Raw genomic sequence first — 6,000 nt, 5'->3', positions numbered from 1 at the left:
CACTGGACTGCTAGAGAAGTCCCATCTGCTGACGTCTGGCAGCCCCCGCACTCCCTCTCTGTGGGGGGCAGAACAACAGCTTTGAGATGTCCACCTCCTAATCCCCAGAATCCATGAATATGGTACCTGACATGGCAAAAGGGTCATTGCAGGTGTGATGAAGGGTTCTGAGATGGGGAGATTATCCAAGTGGACCCGATGTCATCATAAGGGGCCTTACAAGGGAGAGGCAGGAAAAGAAGATGCGGCAGCAAAACTGAGGTTGGTGTGATGCAACGTAGCTGTAGACCATGGGCCCAGAATGCAGCAACTTCTAGAAGCCAGGAAAGGCAAGGAAACAGACTGTCCCCCTCAAGCCTCTAGAAGGAATACAGCCCTGCCAGCTCCTTGACAGTGAGAGAGACCCTGTCAAATTTTGACCTCTAGAACACTAAAATAATAAACTTGTTATTTGAAGGGGGAAAAAGGCAATGCATTTAGTACTTACGATGCAGAGGTTATGCATATATGTCCACAGGAGGAATTGTTTCCTGTGTTTCCAATGACAGCATCACATATAGTTTCAAAAGAGGTTGCATCTCTACTGACATGGGCTGAGGTGGTAAACTGGAGGAAGACTCAGACGAATGAGGATAGAGATCCAGATGCCAACCAACCTCCAGCAGAGCTTGGATGAAATTGCTCCATGAAACACGAGAGTGGAAAAGAGCCAATTTCTAAATTCATATATCCTTTTATATAATGTGTGACTTTTAGATAGGAGGTTACATTAAAACGTTGAATCTTATAAATACTCGACTGTTTTCTTTCTTTCTCTAAAAGTTTACATATTCAAGTTGGCCAAAAAGATTGGCCTTTGTTCATTTCTTTGGTTGGTTGGTTGGCTGACTGGTTTTCTTTGAGGATGTTTTAAATATTTTCATTGGGAAAATGGGAAATTGCTTTCTATTTAGAGTTCCATATATGAATTGGGCATATATGGGCATAATAAGGAACAGAATGAATGAGCCTAGAGACTATATTTTAGTGTGAAGGGAACTGAAACCTGCACTTACCTACAGTTTCGGGATAACGGCTCCATATTCGTGACTTGAAGAGCAGTCGCTGAAACATTTGAGACACACAACAGCCAGGTGAGCCTCTTACCTTTGTCAGTGGAAGCATGAGGCTGGGAATTCCTTCTCTTTGCAAGACCTACAGGAGACTTTATTGGAGGGGGAGGGAAAGGTAAATTCAACTAGTGATCTTTTCTCATTAGGTCTTTTTTTTTTTTTTAATATAAGAATGTTGTTATTGCTTAATACTTGGATGAGTTCTAGGTATTTGCAGGTATTAGTAACCAAGACACTTTTTAAAATTTTTATTGGAATAGAGTTGGTTTACAATGTTGTGTTAGTTTCCTGTGTACAGCAAAGTGACTCAGTTATACACAGACATGTATCTGCTCTTTCTTCAGATTCTTTTCCCATATGGGCCACTGCAGAGTATTGAGTAGGGTTCCTTGTGCTGTACAGTAGGTCCTTGTTAGTCATCTGTTTTAGGTACAGTAATGTGTGTGTGTCAATCCCGATCTTTCAATTTATCCCTCACTCATGCCTTGGAAACAATGGTTTGTTTGCTGTATCTGTAACTCTATTTCTGTTTTGCGGATAAGTTCATTTGTACTTGTACTTTAGATTTCACACATAAGCAGTATCTATGATATTTGTCTTTCTCTGACTTACTTCACTCTGTATGACAGTCTCCAGGCCCATCCATGTTGCTGCAGGTGCCATTATTTCATTCTTTTCCATGGCTGAGTAATACTCCCTTGTGTATATACGCTATATCTTCTTTATCCCTTCATCTGTCGATGGATATTTAGGTTGCGTCCATGTCTTGGCTATCATAAACAGTGCTGCAGTGAACATCAGGGTGCACGTATCTTTTCAGATATTAGGAGCAGGATTGTTGGACCACTGGTTTGGTTTCGTTGCTGAGCCATGTCTGACTCTTGCAACTCCATGGACTGTAGCCTGCAGGCTCCTCTGTCCAGGGGATTTCCCAGGCAAGAATACTGGAGTGGGTTGCATTTCCTTATCCAGGGGATCTTCCCAACCCAGGGATCAAAACTGGGTCTCCCACATTGCATGTGGTCTCCTGCATTGCAGGCAGATTCTTTACCGACTGAGCCACCAGGGAAGCCAGGATTTTTGGATCATATGGGAGCTCTATTTTTAGTTTTTTAGGGAACCTTCATACTGTTCTCCATAATGGATGTACCAGTTTACATTCCCACCAACAGTGTGGCAGGGTTCCCTCATCAGAGATTGATTCTAAAGAGAAAATGTCCCAGCTGTGACATGAAAGCCCTGGCTTTCCCAGAGTTCTTCAGAGAAGAGTGGGACAGAGCAGAAAGAAGAGAGTAATGACCCCCTCCAGTGGAGGCCTGAGATCCCTGTTTGCCTTCAAAGATGTAACTAATGACAATTTACCCCTTTCAGTTCAATGTCTAAAGAATTTTCCAGATCAAGCATTAGCAAATTCTAATCCAACCTACCCCTTACCTCTTTCCAGCAATTCATCATTTTCCTTATCATTAAGGAACTTTTAGAAATCCAAACCCAATTTGCTTTCCTCTCCACAGGGACTGGTTAGTGCTTCTCTGGATGACAAGAAGCAAAAAAGAAAAAAATTTGAAGGGAAATTGTGGTCCTGTTTTGAAAAACTAAAATAAGAAAAATCAAGGAAAATCTCAGATTTAGCAACATTTCCACTCAGAATTCCCTAAAGAATCTTGATTCAAGGGAAGAGTTAACTAAAAATTAGTTAGTGGCACAGTTGTGTAGTGTTGTGATTTTCTTTGATCCCCCCAGCAGCCCTTTGAAGTAAGCAGGGCAAGTATTATCTCCAGTTTGGAGATCAGAGAAGATTTAGGTTTAGAGAAAGATGAGACCTAACAAGTATTTGTGCAGTTCTCACAGTTGTTTGGTCCTATGGGGTATGCCCTCTTTAATTAAAACCCTTCTCATGCAAGTTTCAGAAAAGCCAGCTCAAACCAGTTTAAACAAATGAACAAAGCCAAGAAAGGGAATCCATTGGTTCATATAAGAAGTTCAAGGGGTTTTCAGCTCTCTCCACCCCCACCCCCACTTGAGCCTGCTCAGACCCTGTGGTCTCTTCCCTCGATATCCTCTGTCTGCCTTTTGTCTGTGGCAAAACTTTAGCCAAACAATAAGTTCAGAGAAGTGAGAAAATGCAGAAATAAAGGAAAATAGTTAAATAAGACCAAATATAATGATGATAGTTTAGTCATTAAAGCAAAGTAAGTCTAGGACATTCAGTTCCTCCTCAAGGGCTATAGATGATATTCTGAGCCATATCCTGTGAGCTGCCTTATACTGAAACCCCCACCAGTGGAAGAAGTTAGCTACATGGTGATCAGACTGTAGCCATGACATGTTCTATTGCTAAGTTGTGTCCAACTCTTTGCAGCATGCCAGGCTTCCCTATCCTTCACTAATATCCATGACATAAGCTGTCACAGTTCTAAGAACTGGCCTCAAAGAAATGGGAATTAACCAACCCTGGAACTAAAGGTTAACTGTACTTAAAAGAATCAAGATAATGCTGACTAGCCCACCACATGACTAATTTCAAGATGACAGTCAGAGCTGAATGTGAACACACACCCCAGGTTACTGGCCTCTGAAATAAAGCAAATTTTCCTTTCCACCAACCTTGCCTCTTTGATGGCTTTAGAGCAGCCAGGAGCCAGACTCCATTTTTTGTTTCTCTCTCTCTCTCCCTCTCCAACCCCAGAAGGAGTGAGCTCCTTCTGTTTCCAACTTTATCGTTCTTTTGTATTGGCTTCATTCGCAGGCAGGCTGTTCCCCAAGGAGCAGAGATGACCATCCCCAGGGTCAGATGTTGCCAGTTTAGCAGTCCAGTGGGAAGTAAGGTCCTTTCCCATCACTGTTTCAGTAAGTCTGGTGCTGGACCTCTTTGGCCTGGCCAAGTCCCATTTGCAACTGGGGCTCTGCGTTGCACCAGTTGCTCCTTGGGGTGTGGTCATCCCCCTTCCAGTCACATGACAGGAGCCAAGGAGAGGATACATTTCTTACAGGCAAACCCGGTGCTGTAACCAGCAGGACGGGGGGTGGCTGCTGGGTAGACAGAGCCTACAGAAGTCTGTTCCATTCAGCAGTCTCATCATTCGGCTGAGAAAATCAAGTACCGAGGCATTGTCTTGACTTGTAGCCAGATCCCAGACTCCAGACGCCATGACCTCTTTGCATATTGGTGGAGACAAATCCATCAACATGCCTTTAAGTGGGTGAACTAATACTGGAACTTGGTCCATCTGCTGTTTGGCGCAAAGCTCATGTTCATGGCCAGAAATACGAGCTTATATCCATCCTACTATTCTTCATATTGTTAGCTCATCTTCCACCACCCAGTAAAGCAACCAGCCATTTAGAGAGAATATATTCTCAGGTCCAGACTAAGTCAATGGTCAAACTTTTTCATGCTCTTCCCTTAGATCTGCTAGGAGACAACAGGAAAGCCAGCCAGGTCCCAGCCTCCATTTCTTCCTGGAGTTGGCCCTGCCTGACTCCTGCTCCCCAGCTAGTAGGAGGAGTTCAGTAGTGTTTATCCTAATCCTCCTGCTTATCTCCTTGTCTCCATCACTCTGCTTGTGGGTATCTATTCAATAAGTGTGTGTGCTAAGTTGCTTCAGTCATGACTCTTTGTGACCCTATGGATTGTAACCCACCAAGCAAGGGATTCTCCAGGTAAGAATACTGGAGTGGGTTGTTTTGCCCTCCTCAAGGGGATCTTCCTGACCCAGGGGTCGAACCAGTATCTCTGATGTCTCTTGCATCAGCATGCAGGTGAGTTCTTTACCACTAGTGCCACCTGGGGGGCCCAGATCTACTCAATACATCTCTGATCTATTTAAGGGATTGTTGTGCATGTGTTCTTAAACATACAACCATTTAATGAGCACCAGAGAATTGATGCTTTCAAATTGTGGTATTGGAGAAGACTCTCAAGAGTCCCTTGGACTGCAAGGAGATCAAACCCCTCAATCCTAAAGGAAATCAACCCTGAGTATTCATTGGAAGGACTTATGCTGAAGGTGAAGCTCCAAAACTTTGGCTCACCTGATGGGAAGAGCCAATTCCCCAATGCTGGGAAAGACTGAAGGCAAAAGGAGAAGGGGGCAGCAGAGGATGACATGATTGGATGGCATTACCGACCCAATAGACATGAATCTGAGCAAACTCCAGGAGACAGTGGAGGACAGGAAAGCCTGGCTGGAATGCTGTAGTCTATGGGATCACAAAGAGTTGGACATGACTTAGCAATGGAACAACAGCAATTTAATGCCAGGAATGGCACCTTATTTCTTTTTTCCTGAGTGACTAGTCCAGCACCCTGCATGTGGTTGGCTTTTCATAAATGATTCTGACTTGCACTAGCCCTACTTCGGGGGTATCTTAAAGATGAACAGTCAATAGACTAAGAGAAGAAGTTAATGATAGGCATTACTCATTTCTCTAAATTTTCTGACCACAGATTTTTCCAGAAGCCACAGATCGCTCCAGAGTGGATGGGAACAATTCCATAAGCATTATATGGGGTATGAATTGCTCCTAGGGTTATTTTTCTAATCAAAGCACCTTTCAGTTGCATTACAGTGTATTTTTTAGAAAAATAATTTCTCCAAATCATGTCCTTTCTTAGCCTAATTCCTCCCAATAAAAAGCCCCTCTTTCATATTTCTTTCCATTCTTTGAGGCCCTCATTTTTTTCTATAGATAGATATAGATGAATTAAATATATTTCATTTCCCTCAAATTTTAATGTGTCTCCTTTAGATTCTGTCCCCTAGTTCAGGCTGAGAATAGGGAGTTAGAATATCCAGAGCATTAAAGATTTATCACCTCCATCGTTCTTTATGGGACTTCTCTTATTTCTAAGGAATATCTCATTTGCTTAGGTTATTTTGCAAAG

Source organism: Bos javanicus, chromosome 21 (genome assembly GCF_032452875.1).
Source record: "Bos javanicus breed banteng chromosome 21, ARS-OSU_banteng_1.0, whole genome shotgun sequence".
In the NCBI taxonomy this organism is placed as follows: Eukaryota; Metazoa; Chordata; class Mammalia; order Artiodactyla; family Bovidae; genus Bos; species Bos javanicus.
Note: the sequence above shows the minus strand (reverse complement) of the source record.